Source organism: Ranitomeya imitator, chromosome 4 (genome assembly GCF_032444005.1).
Source record: "Ranitomeya imitator isolate aRanImi1 chromosome 4, aRanImi1.pri, whole genome shotgun sequence".
Lineage (NCBI taxonomy): Eukaryota > Metazoa > Chordata > Amphibia > Anura > Dendrobatidae > Ranitomeya > Ranitomeya imitator.
In genome coordinates, this window is record NC_091285.1 from 183,054,747 (window position 1) to 183,073,240 (window position 18,494).

General features: G+C 43.0%; 1 long non-coding RNA gene across 1 annotated transcript in view; it reads left to right on the forward strand.

Moving 5' to 3' along the window:
• The window catches only part of LOC138674015 (uncharacterized), a 43,054-nt gene that overhangs the window by 22,792 nt on the left and 1,768 nt on the right, over positions 1–18,494 (forward strand). The window contains exon 2 of the long non-coding RNA XR_011320430.1: positions 8,972–9,056. This is a non-coding gene — a long non-coding RNA (uncharacterized lncRNA). The remainder of the gene's footprint in view (positions 1–8,971; positions 9,057–18,494) is intronic.

Genomic DNA, 18,494 nt, shown 5'->3' on the forward strand with positions numbered 1-18,494 from the left:
TGAGGCGTGGCATCCTTATGCAAGTCCATCCAGAGAGTTCATCTGGGAGCAGTGCAGGAATAGAAAGGAGGAGTTAGGAGGAGCCAAGTACAGAGTGTCGGAGGCAGGCACATTTAATTAAAAAGCACACGGCACAGCACAGCCATCGCAGTCCAACTCTGGTGGCCGCAGTCCACCTCACCCCTCAGGGCCCCATAGCAGTCGTGTAGCCTGTCACCATTGGCGGCACGCCACTGGCTGAACTACATGGGCGCAGAAAGGAGCAACCAAGGTTATTAAGAGAATGAATGAACTTCCATACCAAGACAGGTTATTAAACTTGGGACTACTCAGTTTGAAATAAATGAAGGCTTAATTGTGATCTTGTTTCAGCGTTCAAATATATAGGGGGACAGTACAGAGATCTTTCCAATAATCTTTTTAGAACTTGCAGAAATTCGGGATGTCATCACGAACAGGAGGCAGATCAAGAGTTAACAGTTTTATTTAACAACAAATCACACTCCATGCAGGGAGTGATAGGTGGCAGGGTAATGATGGGTTGGAGGGCAGTGGTAAGGAGTGGGATGGGATTTGAGAAAGACAAATCAGAATAGGAATGAACGTTAATACAATAACTAGGGAGATGAAACTTATCGGACTGTAGCCTTCTTCTGTACAGCGTCTCAGTGTTCCAACGGAGGCACCGACAACAGCGGCACATGATGTCTCAAGGTGGTCTGTGATGAGCGGTGATCCAATGATGGCACTGACAACAGCGGCACGTGATGTCTCGAAGTCATCTGTGATGAGCAGGGATCCAATGATGGCACCGACAACAGCAGCACGTGTCGTCTTGGCGTAGTCTTTCTGGAGGCAGTCCCTTTCCCGTGCCCATGTGTGTCTGGCAAGGTACTAGGTCAACATATGAGACCGCTGGAGCAAGACTTTGCTCCGAGGCGTACACTGGTCCGGAGTGACAGGGCTCGGGCCTAATCGCCTGCCTCTCTCTGCGTCGCACCCCTGTCATGGTTCCCAATGTCAAGGCTGAGTCTCTTTCAGTCACGGAGGATGGCGGGGGTCTGTCACCTAGTAGTTTATCTGCAGTGGGCCTGTGTGGAGGAGTACTGTCAAATCGGACTGTATGTACAGCATGCTCTGCCCTGCGAGCAGACACTGCACTCGACTCACCGCTCAGCTTTCCCACCCTGGGTCTCAGTCTTTTCCTGCACACTGTGTTACTTATATCAGCCCCGCCTACTACAGTCGCATGCAATTGTCCATCCTGGAAAGAATGTCTTCCCCCTGCAACATGGGTGACAGCCCCGGCAGTTCCGGAGCCAGCATGGGAAAGGTACCCCCATACTGATTCTTCCTCTTACATTCCCCCTCTTTTTTAGCTTGCCATTCCATGGGCGAGAGCTTCTTTATTTCACAACGACATTCTTCCAGAACTTGAACTTTCTGTCGCCAAACAAACTGATCTTGATTGTAGCAAATAGGGGGTGCACCAGCAGTGGAATGTTTGGAGTGTTGTAGAACAGAAAGAGTAGTAGATTCCTTTGGAACAACTAAACCAGGTTGTCTTCAAGGACAAATTGTCAACGTCGGATTCTTCCTATTCGTCTCCCATGAGAAATGTCGGAACTTCATTTGGAGCATCCAGTATCTCTTGTTCAGGGTTGGGATCCCTCGATAAGCAAGGCCATAGCATGTTTCGGTGTACTATGCGAGTAGGTTCACTGTCTTTCCCTTCAGGCTGAATTTCATAAACAGGTCCCTTAGCATTGACTCTTCGCTTCACCCGGTATGGATTCTTCACACACCGGGACTCTAGCTTGTCACAAAGACACTTTTCTCAAACTAGGACACGGTCCCCAGCCTGTAGAGCTGTCCCACGCAGGGGAGTAGTTCTGGGATGTTCCAGTTCTTGGAGCTTGATCTGCACCAAACGATGTAAGGTCTGCAACCAATGTCGATGGAACAGGATCCTTGATGCAAACAACTGGCTAAGACGATGGTGCAGACAACAAGGATTCGGATTCCTGGACCACGGTGTGAATTACTTGTACGATGGACTCCTCGCCAGAGACGGACTACACCTCAACAAACCTGGGAAACACACATTCGCCAGAAGACTCGCTACACTCATCAGGAGGGCGTTAAACTAGAAGAAGAGGGGACGGGAAGAAAAACATTAGACTTGAACAAAGAAGATCCAGGAAAACATACTCAGAAGGGAGGTAAGAACATTTCTAAAACAATCCACAGCGAGGAGATTGGAACAAAACAAAATCCTCTAAACTGCATGCTCGCAAACGCCAGAAGCCTGACAAACAAGATGGAAGAACTAGAAGCAGAAATATCTACAGGTAACTTTGACATAGTGGGAATAACCGAGACATGGTTAGATGAAAGCTATGACTGGGCAGTTAACTTACAGGGTTACAGTCTGTTTAGAAAGGATCGTAAAAATCGGAGAGGAGGAGGGGTTTGTCTCTATGTAAAGTCTTGTCTAAAGTCCACTTTAAGGGAGGATATTAGCGAAGGAAATGAGGATGTCGAGTCCATATGGGTCGAAATTCATGGAGGGAAAAATGGTAACAAAATTCTCATTGGGGTCTGTTACAAACCCCCAAATATAACAGAAACCATGGAAAGTCTACTTCTAAAGCAGATAGATGAAGCTGCAACCCATAATGAGGTCCTGGTTATGGGGGACTTTAACTACCCGGATATTAACTGGGAAACAGAAACCTGTGAAACCCATAAAGGCAACAAGTTTCTGCTAATAACCAAGAAAAATTATCTTTCACAATTGGTGCAGAATCCAACCAGAGGAGCAGCACTTTTAGACCTAATACTATCTAATAGACCTGACAGAATAACAAATCTGCAGGTGGTCGGGCATCTAGGAAATAGCGACCACAATATTGTACAGTTTCACCTGTCTTTCACTAGGGGGACTTGTCAGGGAGTCACAAAAACACTGAACTTTAGGAAGGCAAAGTTTGACCAGCTTAGAGATGCCCTTAATCTGGTAGACTGGGACAATATCCTCAGAAATAAGAATACAGATAATAAATGGGAAATGTTTAAGAACATCCTAAATAGGCAGTGTAAGCGGTTTATACCTTGTGGGAATAAAAGGACTAGAAATAGGAAAAACCCAATGTGGCTAAACAAAGAAGTAAGACAGGCAATTAACAGTAAAAAGAAAGCATTTGCACTACTAAAGCAGGATGGCACCATTGAAGCTCTAAAAAACTATAGGGAGAAAAATACTTTATCTAAAAAACTAATTAAAGCTGCCAAAAAGGAAACAGAGAAGCACATTGCTAAGGAGAGTAAAACTAATCCCAAACTGTTCTTCAACTATATCAATAGTAAAAGAATAAAAACTGAAAATGTAGGCCCCTTAAAAAATAGTGAGGAAAGAATGGTTATAGATGACGAGGAAAAAGCTAACATTTTAAACACCTTCTTCTCCACGGTATTCACGGTGGAAAATGAAATGCTAGGTGAAATCCCAAGAAACAATGAAAACCCTATATTAAGGGTCACCAATCTAACCCAAGAAGAGGTGCGAAACCGGCTAAATAAGATTAAAATAGATAAATCTCCGGGTCCGGATGGCATACACCCACGAGTACTAAGAGAACTAAGTAATGTAATAGATAAACCATTATTTCTTATTTTTAGGGACTCTATAGCGACAGGGTCTGTTCCGCAGGATTGGCGCATAGCAAATGTGGTGCCAATATTCAAAAAGGGCTCTAAAAGTGAACCTGGAAATTATAGGCCAGTAAGTCTAACCTCTATTGTTGGTAAAATATTTGAAGGGTTTCTGAGGGATGTTATTCTGGATTATCTCAATGAGAATAACTGTTTAACTCCATATCAGCATGGGTTTATGAGAAATCGCTCCTGTCAAACCAATCTAATCAGTTTTTATGAAGAGGTAAGCTATAGGCTGGACCACGGTGAGTCATTGGACGTGGTATATCTCGATTTTTCCAAAGCGTTTGATACCGTGCCACACAAGAGGTTGGTATACAAAATGAGAATGCTTGGTCTGGGGGAAAATGTGTGTAAATGGGTTAGTAACTGGCTTAGTGATAGAAAGCAGAGGGTGGTTATAAATGGTATAGTCTCTAACTGGGTCGCAGTGACCAGTGGGGTACCGCAGGGGTCAGTATTGGGACCTGTTCTCTTCAACATATTCATTAATGATCTGGTAGAAGGTTTACACAGTAAAATATCGATATTTGCAGATGATACAAAACTATGTAAAGCAGTTAATACAAGAGAAGATAGTATTCTGCTACAGATGGATCTGGATAAGTTGGAAACTTGGGCTGAAAGGTGGCAGATGAGGTTTAACAATGATAAATGTAAGGTTATACACATGGGAAGAAGGAATCAATGTCACCATTACACACTGAATGGGAAACCACTGGGTAAATCTGACAGGGAGAAGGACTTTGGGATCCTAGTTAATGATAAATTTACCTGGAGCAGCCAGTGCCAGGCAGCAGCTGCCAAGGCAAACAGGATCATGGGGTGCATTAAAAGAGGTCTGGATACACATGATGAGAGCATTATAATGCCTCTGTACAAATCCCTAGTTAGACCGCACATGGAGTACTGTGTCCAGTTTTGGGCACCGGTGCTCAGGAAGGATATAATGGAACTAGAGAGAGTAGAAAGGAGGGCAACAAAATTAATAAAGGGGATGGGAGAACTACAATACCCAGATAGATTAGCGAAATTAGGATTATTTAGTCTAGAAAAAAGACGACTGAGGGGCGATCTAATAACCATGTATAAGTATATAAGGGGACAATACAAATATCTCGCTGAGGATCTGTTTATACCAAGGAAGGTGACGGGCACAAGGGGGCATTCTTTGCGTCTGGAGGAGAGAAGGTTTTTCCACCAACATAGAAGAGGATTCTTTACTGTTAGGGCGGTGAGAATCTGGAATTGCTTGCCTGAGGAGGTGGTGATGGCGAACTCAGTCGAGGGGTTCAAGAGAGGCCTGGATGTCTTCCTGGAGCAGAACAATATTGTATCATACAATTAGGTTCTGTAGAAGGACGTAGATCTGGGGATTTATTATGATGGAATATAGGCTGAACTGGATGGACAAATGTCTTTTTTCGGCCTTACTAACTATGTTACTATGATGTTCACGAACCCAGGTAGACACCCCCATCCATGGGTAGTCTTCCTCAGGCTCTAACTCCAGTTCCATAATCCCTTTCCCTGGACGACCGAACAGAAGAGTGTAAGGCGTGTGACCGGTGGTACTGTGTTTTCGGTTGTTGTATATCCACACTAGCTCGGCCACATATTCAGGCCATTGGGCCTTCATATCCTCTTCCAAAGTTCCAAGCATCTGCGTTAGGGTGCAGCTGAACCGCTCACAAGCCCCATTTACCTGGGGATGGTAAGGTGTCATCCAGGACTTCTCAATCTTATACAACCGATGCAGTTCTTCCATCACTTTTCAAAGGAAGCAGGCACCTTGATCTGAGTGTATGCACTTTGGACATCCATATGCCTGAATTAGATTCTTACAGCTGGCATAGGCGGCTGATTCGGACATTTGGTCTCGTGTGGGAGTCACAACCGCAAACTTCGTGAAGTGGTCATCATCACTAAGCAATGTTCGTATCCTTGATGTGCTGGGCGTATGGTCAGATAATCTATTATTAGCAGCTCCAGCGGAGTAGACATCTTTATGGCCTGTATGGGAGCCCTCTGTTCAGGTGGCTTGGCCAACTCGCAGTTCCGACAACGTTGACAAGCGTCTTCTACTGCTGATTTCAAATGAGGATGGTATACTAATTGCTGTAACCACTGGAAGGTTTTCTCCGATCCGAAATGAGCTCCCTTTTTGTGCACTTCAGTGGCCACCTGGGACAGCAGGATCTCAGGGATCACCGTCTGCCAGTTGACGTTCAACTCTCGTGGCAGTAAAACTTTCCGGTACAGAATCCTATCATTCAATTGCAGATCTTCCCAATGTCGCAGCATCCATAGGATACCGAGGGACAGCGCATCACTTTCTTGCCGGCTGGGTAACTGTCTGGAAGACACCCATTGTCTAAGCTGAGCCAGTTCTTTGTCCTCTTGCTGTACTCGGACCCATTCATCACGGGACTATCCCAGTAGACATGCTCAAGTGGCCATCTGCGTCTGTTCCAACATTCCGCTTCCAGTTCTTCATCATGATTTGGCCCCGAATTTCCCAAGCTTATAACCTTGGCGACAAACGGTCGCACTACGTGGACATACCACTCCTTTATGCAGTGGACCCTTATAATCCAGTATATTCTGATGAAGGCCCAATGATGGGATGAAAACATTTAAAAAATACATTGTCTAGATGCAAAATAAATGGACACAAAATAATATTTTTAAAGCTTTGAGTGCCAAATTTATTTTGACTATTGGATACTACGGGCTGGACACCCTACTTGTGCACCTACAACTATTCCATACAGAGTGCTGTGTTTTCTCATATAGTCCTGCATGTGCATGTTAAATGTCACTGAGTTTGACAGTAGCATTTAACATGTTAACAGCATCGGGTGGATCGTGATTCCCCTGCAGATGCTAAGGGCACATGAGAGCTGATCAGATCAGCTGTTGTGTGCTGGAAAAGGTGCGGGCTCCGGCGATGGGGGAGGCGTCCAATGTCGAATATATTCATCACTGGACGTTAAAGGGTTACAGAAATTGTGTATTTTGGAAAACACATTTTAAAATAAACATTATTCATTTATTATACTTTGCCTATATAGCACCATCATATACTTCAGCGCTTTACAGACATCATCATCACTGTCTCTATTGGGGCTCACAATCTAAATTCCCTATAAGTTTGTCATTGGAGTGTGGGAAGAAATTGTAGTGCCCGGTGGATGTCCACAAAATCATGGGGAAAATATAAAGACTCCTTGCAGATGTTAGTATCAAATATAAATAGTAAAGCCGCACCCTATAATGGCAATGTCTCTATGGACAGCAGAGTGCACGTCCTCACCAGGGGATCCATCCCAGTAGGTAAATCCAGAAGCACATGAAGAAAAGGACAGCACCACAGCAATTGTGAAAAGACAGCTCCAAAGTTTATTCTGCCATCTGCAACGTTTCGGTCCGTGGACCTTTTTCAAGCAGATGTTGTCCTTCGTGGGATTTGACCCCAGGAACCCAGTGCTGCAAGGCTGCCTTACTAACCACTAAGCCACCGTGCTGAATATTAGGCAATTATAGAGTGAGTTTCCTAGTTCAATAACTCCATTAATTAACCACAGTGGAGAATAAGTAAAAGAGTGTTTCTCTTACAAATAACTCTCAAAAATAATTATTTCAATTGGCACCATGTAAAGCTTAAGTTTCTCTATGGTGGAGTTGAAGGTAGAGCTACCAGATTCCCGTACAAATATTATTATTATTATTTATTTATATAGCACCATTGATTCCATGGTGCTGTACATGAGAAGGGGTTACATACAAGTTACAAATATCACATACAGTAAACAAACTAACAATGACGGACTGATACAGAGGGGCGAGGACCCTGCCCTTGCGGGCTTACATTCCACAGGATTATGGGGAAGGAGACAGTAGGTTGAGGGTTGCAAGAGCTCCGGTGATGGTGAGGCGGTAGCTCCGGTGTTGGTGAGGCGGTAGCTCCGGTGTTGGTGAGGCGGTAGCTTCGATAGTGATGAGGCAGCAGCGGTGTCAGTGCAGGCTGTAGGCTTTCCTGAAGAGATGAGTTTTCAGGTTCCGTCTGAAGGATCCGACTGTGGTTGATAGTCGGACGTGTTGGGGCAGAGAGTTCCAGAGGATGGGGGATATTCGGGAGAAGTCTTAGAGGCGATTGGATGAGGAGCGAATAAGTGTGAGAAGGAGAAGGAGGTCTTGGGAGGACCGGAGATCACGTGAGGGAAGATATCGAGAGATTAGTTCAGAGATATATGGAGGAGACAGGTTGTGGATGGCTTTGTAGGTCAGTATTAGCAATTTGAACTGGATACGCTGAGGGAATGGGAGCCAGTGAAGAGATTTGCAGAGGGCGGAAGCGGAGGAGTAGCGAGGAGAGAGATGGATTAGTCGGGCAGCAGAGTTAAGGATGGACTGGAGAGGTGCAAGGGTGTTAGCAGGGAGGCCACAGAAAAGGATGTTGCAGTAGTCAAGGCGGGAAATGATGAGGGCGTGCACAAGCATTTTAGTAGATTGGGGGTTGAGGAAAGGACGGATCCTGGAGATATTTTTGAGCTGGAGGTGACAGGAGGTGGAAAGAGCTTGGATGTGTGGTTTGAAGGACAGGGCAGAGTCGAGGTCCCTGCAGAACGCCTTGCAAGAAATCCTTACAACAAAAAGGAAATGTCCAAAGCATGGAACCTTTTTAAGTTTGGATGACGCTTAACATTTTTTGAGTAATTCCTTACATTGGCACAGACCACCAATTAATACATGTGTTGGCTGGTGATTTAGTAGGCCTATGATTGTAGACAAAATGATGGGCTGATTCATGGAAGCAATATTATGCAGCATCTGTGCAATGTGTTCATTACTTTCAGCTCATCTGAAGTTCGTTCTGAACCGCCACAGCAATCACAGTGATTTGGCTTGATTTTGATTGACAAGATACATTATCAGCTTTTCCTTTCCATTCCCATCAAATCATAATGTAAATATCACTCCGTGAACCAATCTGCTGCAAATGCTTCCAAGCTTTATAATCTTAACCCACATGATGATAAGTCATTGAATAAACGTATAAAAGTAATTCCATCATTATTCACTTATCTATTTAATAATCTGCATTTTGGCCATAAGCACAAGTCCTTCTGTGGCGCACGATCTCACAGAACAGTAATATACTTCTGTTTTGAAGATAAAGAATATTATTACTTAAAATAGCATGGACTTGGCAAGACCTAATAGAAGAAACTAATGTTACATTTATTTTTAGGCTCTTATCCAAAGCCGCACACAGTTAAAGCAAACATGGAAAATACTTGGAATACTACAGTGGAACAGTTCCTGCTGACAAATGTGTGAGTAATTTGGGAAAACCCTTCCTTGTTTCTGTCATGTGCAACATCACTAAACAACAAACTTAGAACCAAAATTTATTCCAGTCTGTGTGTTTGAAAAAAAATCATGTTTTGAATATTAGGCCGGAGTCACACTTCAGCGAGTCTCGCAGGTTAAAACCAAGCTCGGACACCGGCACTCCAGAGCGGAGCGTGCGGCTCCATGTATTGCTATGCGGCCGCACGCTCTGCTCCGGAGTGCCAGTGCCAGAGCTTGGTTTTAACCTGCGAGACTGGGCCGTATCTCGCTGTGTGTGATCCCGGACTTAGACAGGTACTGGCTCTCATTGAAGGGATGTTCGGCCTTGGGGTACAAGTCTGCAGTCACACTATGTGACTGCAGAATTCTGAATCCTCACACCACGCACATTGTGCGCTCTTTGCATTCTCCAGTGCTGTGAAAGCAAGTATGTGATTTGCATACTCCCAGTCACATGCCAACTAGATGGCTGCAGCCTGGCTGAATGCGAATGTACTGAGCAAGGTTGGATAAGTTTAGTTGGAATGTGACCAGAAACATGCAAATCACATATTGGTCATATGGTCATATGACTGCCCACTTCCGCCACTGGAGAATTCTCACTCCCATCAGTGTGATGTGAAGATTCACAAGTCTGCAGTCACATAGAGTTACAGCAGACTTGTACCCCAAGGCCCGACAACCCTTTTAAGGAGACTAGTTATGTATGGAGACAATGCTCCATGGAAAATATGGAAATTAGCTTTCCAAGAGGCATGAAAATTGTCTTACTATTGCCACCAACTCCTATAGATTGAACAAGTAGGATACTGCAGTTTCCTTCCCTTTGGGAGAGAGACAAAATTGAATGGTTTGTAAAAGGGTTATAAAATATTTTTATAAAATACAAAATAAAGGTAACATTCATAATTTACAGTTGTGCTCAAAAGTTTACATACCCCGGCAAAATGTTTGCTTTCTTGACCTTTTTTCAAAGAATACGAATGATAACACTAAAACTTTTTCTCCACTCATGGTTAGTGGTTGGGTGAAGCCATTTATTGTCAAACTACTGTGTTTTCTCTTTTTAAATCATAATGACAAGCCAAAACATCCAAATCACCCTGATCAAAAGTTTACATACAGACAAGCATCAAAACTTCTGAAACAAGGTAACTGGGAGTGATGATACCAACATTGAACAGTGACACCATTCCTACTGTAAAGCACAGAGGTGGATTGCTGATATTTTGTGGATCTGTGAGCTACAAAGGCACAGGAAACTTGGTCAAAGTTGAAGGAAAGATGAATGCAGCACGTTATCAGCAAATATTGGAGGCAAATTTGCAGTCATCAGCCCGGGAGCTGCGCATGGGACGTACTTGGATGTTCCAACATGACAACAATCCAAGGCCAAGTCGACCTACCATTGGCTACAGCAGAACAAAGTGAAGGTTCTGGAGTGGCAATCTAAGTCTCCTGACCTCAATATCATTGAGCCACTCTGGAGAGATCTCAAGCACGCAGTTCATGCTAGACAGCCCAGGAATTTACAGGAACTGAATGATTTTTTGCCCAGAAGAGTGGGCAGCTTTACCATCTGAGAAAATAAAGAACCTCATCCACAGAAAAGACTTCAAGCTGTCATTGATGTTAGAGGGGGGCAATACACAGTATTAAGAAATGGGGTATGTGAACTTTTGATCCGGGTCATTTGGATGTTTTGGATTGTCATTATGATTTAAAAAGAGAAAACACAGAAGTTTGACAATAAATGGCTTCACCCAACCACTAATCCATGAGTGGAGAAAAAAGTTTTGGTGTTATCATTCATATTCTCTGACAAAAGGTCAAGAAATCAAAAATTCTGCCGAGGTATGTAAACTTTTGAGCACAACTGTATACCTTATTTATACTGCTTTGCTGTTATGTCTTTCACTGGTGCCTCCGCATGCTGACCCTGTGGGGATGATGATGTACTCATCGCCCCTGCCACAGCACCACCCTAGTTATCTTCTTCCTTCCTCGGCGCACACCGCACAGTATCCCGGCGGTGCACCTAGTGCACGCACTCCCCTGCTCTAAAAGAGGCATCGCGCATGTACTAAGTGCCCCCAGCTAACAGCTGGGAGGCATTTAGTTTAAGTGTTCACTTGCAAGATGTCTCCCAGCCAATAGCTAATAGCGAGGTGCCTAAGCAACCCCTACAGTTATTATTAGTGGTGTTGGTGTATGCAAATTTATGTTGCCAGTTCTTCTGTCCTTTCTGCTAAACTTATCGTATCCTGTGTTCCCTTTAGTATAGTATAGTTTGTCCGTCTTTCTGTGACAGCTTCGGCGGTATTTCAATTCTGAAACCACATCTGCGGTACCTATACCCAATCTCCTGGACCCGATGCAGTCGGCCTGAGTCAGTTGTCTCAGGTCCTAGTGTGCCCAGCTCCAGACCTGTTTCCTGATAACTATGTATGTGAACAAGAACCTATCTTCAATGTCCAAGTTATCAGTACAGTCTGTTAGTCTCCATTTCCTGCTAGTCAGTGACCTCGGTCACGTCTTCCCGTCTCAGTGAACCTGACCCCTGGGATCAGCAACTGCAGTGGTGGCGACTGCCTAAGAGTGGTACCTGGCCGCTACCTGCAGCCTAGTGTGTCTCCACCATCAGGAGCGCCAGTGAACACCGGTTAGCCTCTTAGTTACACCCCTTCCTATGCATGTCCTGTGGCAAAGTGGGTCCACAAACCACGTGAGCCACCTTCAGGCATGACTGTTGCATATTATTTTCTAGTTCTCTAAATGTAGCCAGCATTAAATGATGGTTGCTTTATTCTTGATCTTCATTAGCATATATGGTATATACAGTACGTGTGTGTGTGTGTGCGTGTGCGTGTGCGTGTGTGTGAACCTCTAATAAACCAGACTATATTTTGGCATTTTACAGACACTTTTTCTTGTAATAAAAGTTTGAATAAGAGAATTATAATCACTTTTTCTTGTAATAACATTTTTATCAAAACAAACACAGTTGCAAGATAAATGTATATGAAGCCACTCTCTCCACTTATAAAATGTGGGTGGGAAAGTGGGCATAGTTGCAATTAGTGATTACTATACAAACTACAAGTCTCTTTGCAAAGTCAATGCATGGAGAGATGATTTCTGTAAAAAAAGTTTGATCACAATAGATCTCACTGATTATAATAATCTTTTTGGGGTTGACAGTTGACAATAAAAAATAGAGTTGCACTCTGTATACAAGCTAACGAGTCATCTCCAGTCCATGTGACTGCTGTAAAGCATATCACAGGACAGAGCCCCATAATCATGCACAGAAAAAAAATTGTTCTACATTGACAAAATAAAAAAGTTAGAAAAAAGAATATTTTTAAATCAATAGTTGGCTGTTAGTAAAAAGTTATATGTTCAATATAATGCTACCAGGACAGGGTTGGGCTCATGATGTGCTTTTCCTCTCATCTACACTTCTAGCTTTGTTACCTATTTTGTTTTTAAGGTGAACTTTTCACCAGGTCAAAAGAGGCTAGACTTTGCTCTTATTTTATTATGGCTGATGAGCTGAACATGCAGTTTTTTGGGTTTTTTTAAATTCACCTTACGGTTCCAGAGATATGGGCCATTTTATTTGGTGTTAATTGTTATTATCTTTATCAATGGGACATCACTCACAGAATTCTCTAGGGGAGTATCTCTAGGCTGCTTTGCATTATTACAGTTAGTAAATATTATATGAATTAGTACTGAATAAAAAGGTCCATAGCTCTGGAACATTATGGCAGATTTAAAAAACAAAAACAACATAGTCAGTGGAGAAATGGGAATAAAATAAGATAAAAAAAAACTGCCCATTTTTATCTGGTAAATGATCCCCTTTAAATATTCACCAAAGTCTGACTGCTCTAACTTTACTCCTATTTATCTGCCGGAATCGCCTTTCTTCCACCCGTAATGAGTGCTCCCTAGTCCTTTGTATGGGCTTTGGAAGGAATAAATCATGTGCCAGTACTGACCACACATATCTACAGTGCCTTGCGAAAGTATTCGGCCCCCTGGAACTTTTCAACCTTTTCCCACATATCATGCTTCAAACATAAAGATACCAAATGTAAATTTTTGGTGAAGAATCAACAAGTGGAATACAATTGTGAAGTTGAACGAAATGTATTAGTTATTTTAAATTTTTGTGGAAATTCAAAAACTAAAAATGGGGCGTGCAATATTATTCGGCCCTTTTACTTTCAGTGCCGCAAACTCACTCCAGAAGTTCATTGTGGATTTCTGAATCATCCAATGTTGTCCTAAATACCTAATGATGATAAATATAATCCACCTGTGTGTAATCAAGTCTCTGTATAAATGCACCTGCTCTGTGATAGTCTTAGGGTTCTGTTTGAAGCACAGAGAGCATCATGAAGACCAAGGAACACAACAGGGAGGTCCGTGATACTGTTGTAGAGAAGTTTAAAGCCAGATTTGGATACAAAATGATTTCCAAAACTTCAGACTTCCCAAGGACCACTGTGCAAGCGATCATATTGAAGGAGTATCATACCACTGCAAATCTACCAAGACCGAGCTGCCCCTCTAAACTTTCATCTCAAACAAGGAGAAGACTGATCACCAGAGATGAAGTCAAGAGGCCCATGATCACTCTGGATGAACTGCAGAGATCTACAGCTGAGGTGGGACAGTCTGTCCATAGGACAACAATCAGTCGTACACTGCACAAATCTCGCCTTTATGGCAGAGTGGCAAGAAGAAAACCATTTCTCAAAGATATCCATAAAAAGTGTCATTTAAAGTTTGCAACAAGCCACCTGGGAGACACACCAAAGAAGATGCTCTGGTCAGAAGGTGGAAGAAGGTGCTCTGGTCAGATGAAACCGAAATCAAATTTTTTGGCAACTATGGCAAACGATATGTTTGGTGTAAAGGCAACAAAGCTCATCACCCTGAACAAACCATCCCCACTGTCAAACATGGTGGTGGCAGCATCATGGTTTGGGCCTGCTTTTCTTCAGCAGGGACAGGGAAGATGGTTAAAATTGATGGGAAGATGGATGGAGCCAAATACAGGACCATTCTTGAAGAAAACCTGTTGGAGTCTGCAAAAGACCTGAGACTGGGATGGAGATTTGTCTTCCAGCAAGACAATGATCCAAAACATAACACAAAATCTACAATGGAATGGTTCACAAATAAACGTATCCAAATGTTAGAATGGCCAAGTCAAAGTCCAGACCTTAATCCAATCGAGAATCTGTGGAAAGAGCTGAAAACTGCTTTTCACAAATGATCTCCATCAAACCTCACTGAGCTCGAGCTGTTTGCCAAGAAAGAATGGGCAAGAATTTCAGTCTCTCGATGTACAAAACTGATAGAGACATACCCCAAGCGACTTGCAGCTGTAATCGCAGCAAAAGGTGGCGCAACAATGTATTATGTTAAAGGGGCCGAATAATATTGCACGCCCCACTTTTCAGTTTTTGAATTTCCACAAAAATTGTCCTTTTTCAAAATGTGGAGCCCAAAACTGGATTCCGTATTCTAGATGTGGCCTCACCAGTGATTTATAAAGGGGTAATAATATGTTGTTGTTTGCTTTTGTGGCTGCTGCTTGACATTGAGTACTACTGCTCAGCTTATTTGTAACCAGAATACCCAAGTCCTTCTCCTGTTCTGTAGTCCCAAGTATATCCCTATTTAATGAATATGCAGCAATAGGATTACTCAGTCCAAGGTGCATTACTTTGCATTTATCTACTCATTTGCCAAGTGTTTGCTCATTCCGTCATCTTATCCAGATCATTTTGCAATATTGCAATGTCATGGTCAGATTTTAATATCCTACATAGTTTAGTGTCGTCAGCAAAGACTGACACTTTACTCTCAACTAGGGATGGGCGAACCCGAATTGTAAAGTTCTGGACTCGCACCGAACACGTAGTGTTTGGTCAAAAAGGTCCCGAACATGGGAAACCCGTGTTAGAGTTCGGATTCAGTTCGGGTCCTGGGCCTGTAAAAGCATAAACATTATAATTATACTTACTTGTCCAGCGATGCATCCTCCTGTCCCGCTGTCTCCCGGCCGCATCTGCTTCCGGGGCCGCTCATTAACTTCCGGCGGTATTCGCTGCACTCGGCAGTCTTCATTTTTTTCTGGCAGTGTTCATGCTGTGAGTCATGTATCTGTCATCTCCTGGTTTACCCATGTCAGTCTGGTGTTCCCCTGGGCTTCTCTAGCCCAAACTCCGGTGCCCGGAGTCCGGGGCTTGTCTCCGCCACCTGTCACTCCCCTTTGTGATCACGTGCTTCAGGTCCCTTTTATCTGAAGCACGTTTCCCCACCATGGCCGTCCAATTCCTCTGGAATCTCTGGGCACCATTCTCTCAAATGAGGACACGCGCACTGGCCCGGTCAGCAAGGGCAGTGCGGTGTTCTTTACATATTCATCCTACAAGAAGAGTCAATACTTCAAACAACAGTTTATTATAATGGGTCATACTGAATTTACATCTGGCATAATTTAGATGTGATATGTCATCAGAGTACACTAGATGTCACATAAGGAAATGTATAAAAAAGGACTAGAATGAAGGCTGATTATATTATTGAGAAGTATGATTACTGTAAGATTAAATATTGCAACGCAAATACATCTGTACTGTAATGCAATTATATACGCACACAATAATACCCCACTAAAGGGTCACAATCCTTGTGTAAAGCCAGAGACAGAATGCAACGAACAAGAGACACAAGGTGGGAACACTCAAGGAACGATTTATTCCTTTCCGATATAGCGGGAATTCACATTGGTCAGGGAACAGCTAATAATATGAAACTAAACAGCAGTAAACCACACAACAATAAACATACAATGGATTTTTGAATACAATTAGAATAATAGAAAAGTCTCTCAAGAATTATACTTACAAAGTTGTTCCTGGCAGCTAATGCGTTTGCTCTTCCTGCAACAATAACCCTAGCATGGTCACCAAGTTTTGTCGCTAGGCAGCAAGGCCTTCTGACAAAGTCTATCATAGAACGTTGAGCTTCCTCTGTACTAATCAGTCCCCATGCCACCTGTTGTCTTAACCCAGGCTGACTCATGTAACATACATTTTGACTGGATGTGATGTCCTTCTGTAACCGCAGGCATCCTCCTCTCGTCGATGTCTCGTCTGGTCAAGATCTTCGGTGGTTGACCAACTTCGACTGTGTCCCAGACTTGGGGAAGAGAGGACCGAAGTCATGGCTCTCAACCAGCATCTTCAGGACCCTAAGATTTTGACTGGCATACTGCGAAGGCTCTGAGCTTGACCGGCGCAGTCTGCGCTCTTGGTCTGGATCGGCACTGGTTGGGTCTTCTGGTCTTGACCGGCATAGTCGGGTCTTAGGGTTTCAACAAGTGCCATCTGGGCCTTGTCTGACAGCGGCAAAGACCCAACTGATGCATGCTCTCTGCTGTGGCCTGTCACACTGGCTTCATCGTCGTCTCTGGTCCGCATCAACACCGCTCCTCGGTGCTAAATCCATTCATGATTTGGCGCACAGGACTTTTATATCTGGAAACTCTGTCATCCAAGGCAACTGACCAGGTCCCGCACATGAACTTTCTCCCTCTGCAACTCTTCTGGTGCCGGTTGGTTCCACATGGTTTTATCCAGCAAGCAGATGGCAGTCTTTCCTCACTAATGCCATGTCATGCATGACCTCTTCAGGGGTTCCATCGCTTGCAAAAACTATAGAGAAACAGAGTCTTGCTACACAGATCCTCTACAAGTTAAAACTGCTTTTGGCGCACATATCAGCCTAAAATGTCTAGGAGCTGACCATATTCTCATGTTCTGTTACTTGCCATCACCTCTTTTTTCAATGGGTGGTTCTTCATCAGCATTCTGCCAACACTATAGATGTTAAAACTTCCCATCCCGACTTTCCTTTGATAGATAAAAGGGGCAGAGAGGCAAAGACCCATCTCCATTTTATTAACCATAAGAAATGGGACACATAGTGGCCGGCATTTTGTGGTGATTTTCTGAAGTGATTTGCAGATTGCCTATTTAGCCCATTATCTATTAAAAGAAAATAAGTTGCTAGAAATTATCATCGATAGCGACTGGATCCGGCTGCATAAAGACATGTGAACTTGTATATTTCACCCAATGTATTCCACTTACTTTAAAGGTCACATAAATTAGAGAAATTAAAATAAAATTGATTTGCCCTTTAAGTGCAGTGCTGTATATTTAGTAGAGAAATTGAATCATTGTACAACACAAAAAATGGAAAGTAAAGTAACAGTGTTTTACAGGACTTTTATGTTTTGAGAGCATAATTTTTACTGCCTCATCTGACCTCTTGTTGGTTGTACTACAGTTTGTGATTTTTGTATTTGAATCATTTTGTAAATTCATCCCAGAAGCCAGAAAGTTCAGATGGTCATCAGATAAACACCTACATTTACAATGAGGAGCCGAATCCTGTCGTAAGGCACTGTATATCAAATATATAAGTCACAAGGTAATCTATAGTGTTATATCTAAGTAAACCTCCTATATAGAATGAGTATAAAAATAGGAATCAAACTTAACGAGGAATGATAAATACCCACATATCTCCAAGACTGCTGCAAGCTACTCAGGGGGTCCTACCGCACCTGTCGTGTGTTCCGTAAGGAATTCTTCATCCAGAGTTGGTGGATTATTGTAGTATAGCCTGTTTAAGCAAAGATAAACCAACGGGAGCACATCGTTACTTACATATCACCTGTGAAGAGAATTTAAAGTTCAGCGTTTTCGGTGTAAGATTTGCGTGCTGTTATCCACGAAGTGGGCAGGCCATTGTAAGTTAAGACATACTCGTCATGCCCCATGTGATCAAAAAAAGACACATGTGACCACCGTGATGTACGCATCTAAAGCATCGCACCAAACAAATGAAGGGGTAGGTTACAAGGATGCGGCATCTGGCATATGAAAGCCTTGGTAACTAGCACGCGGATATAGCATGTGACCAGAAGCTCCTATATGATAAATCACATAACTGCCCAAGTGACAAAAAAGTTCTAAAGTAAATAACAAATTGCATGACTACCTGAATTGCATAGCAACTAAAGTGTAAACCAACATATAGCAACAAAGAAAAATTAAGGGAAATTTAGTAGTATAAAATGAATGAAGAAATATTAGGATGCTCGAATATGACAGTGGGGGAAATGGAAGCCTTACGTGAGCTAGCACAAAATGAAGAAATAATTATAAAAAAGGCGGATAAGGGAGGTGCAGTGGTTGTCTTAGATAGAACTGAATATATTGAGGAAATTAAGGGACAATTGGAGGACCCGGGGGTGTACGAGAGATTGTCTCATGATCCTAAGTTTGATATAGCAAGAGAAATCAAGACAATCTTAGAGAATT